Source organism: Gossypium arboreum, chromosome 2 (genome assembly GCF_025698485.1).
Source record: "Gossypium arboreum isolate Shixiya-1 chromosome 2, ASM2569848v2, whole genome shotgun sequence".
In the NCBI taxonomy this organism is placed as follows: Eukaryota; Viridiplantae; Streptophyta; class Magnoliopsida; order Malvales; family Malvaceae; genus Gossypium; species Gossypium arboreum.
The window spans coordinates 34,925,157-34,926,654 of NC_069071.1; positions in this window are offsets into that span (position 1 = coordinate 34,925,157).

The following is a 1,498-nucleotide window of genomic DNA, read 5'->3' on the forward strand; positions in this document are numbered from 1 at the left end:
ATATACAACTTACTAAGCTTTATGCTTACTTCCTTTCCTTTCCATTTCCTTACAGTGCCGCCTAACTAGCTCAAGGATTCCAGAAGTCAGAGATATCGATCACACTATCAACCAAAGCATTCGGTATAGTTGGATTTATATTTTTAATATGGCATGTATAGGACTTAGACTTTATTATTTTTTTTCTTTAAGAATTGGCCAAATGTGTGTGGGTTGGCAACACTTTAATTTGTATTAAGCTTTGAATGATAGTTAATATTCATTTTGAATTTATAAAAGATACGTTACCATGGTTAAATGAATACCTATTGTGGTTGAATTGGTTATATGAATTGTGCTTGTGTTGGTATTGGTTGGAATGTGTATGAAACTAGGTATGTAAGGGGGCAATGAGGCTTGGTAAATAGCCTTATATTGTCCACACGGGTAGGCACACGGGCGTGGGCGTGTGGTCCGGCAGTGTGTTCCCTACACGTAAAAATTTCAAGTCAGTATGCATGGTAATAAACACACGAGCAGAGACACGGTCGTGTGTCTCAGCCGTGTGGAGGGCACGGCCTAGCACACGGGCGTGTGCCTTGACCGTGTGACATTATGATCATGCTGACACCAGAAACAGAATGTCCATGTTTTTGCACACGGGCTAGGATACAGGCGTGTCATGGCAATGTGAGGGACACGGGCTAATGACACGGGCGTGTGTCTGGCCGTGTGAAAACCCCTTAGGTGTGAATTAGAAATTAATTCTACATGGGTGTGGGACACGGGCGTGTTCCAGAGTGCTTAGGCCATGTGAGTCACACGGGCCATCAGCACGACCATGTCAAAATGGTCACACGGGCGTATTACCCTTCCACATGGGCATGTGTCCCTGTGTTAAGTGACATTTTTCTATAGTTGGAAAAAGGGCCCGAAATTGTCCCGAATGATTTACGATGTGTGTTTTACGCCTCGTAAGCCCATATTCAGGTTATGTTGATAAGTTTTAAAACTTAACAGAGTTTCGGTAACTCGAAATGAATTAAAGCTTGAGTTTAAAGTTGGCTAATGCCTCGTATTCCGTCACGGTATGGGATACAGGTATGGGGTGTTACAATACAAATATACTGTGTAAACCACTCATTCAAAATCTGAAAGAAGGCATGCATGACTATTCGTCACGAGTCTAGATTTCGTAGGCGCTATCCCTTGAGCGAGAGCTGGCGCGTTACTTTATACAGCATCTGCTACAGCTCATTTGGGATCCATTACTATATAAAAACACATTTGGAAATGTCAGGATTCATCACACTATCACACTTTTATATATGGCATGTATAGCTAGACTCATATATGCGACGTTAGTCCTAGAATCGACTAAATCGTACTCTGATACCAACAAATGTAACACCCTTAACCCGTAATCGTCGTCAGAATAGGTTAAGAGGCATTACCGGACTTATAACTCAATTCAGAACAATCATTTCTCAAATGTCATCCCATTTCAGTAATTATCATT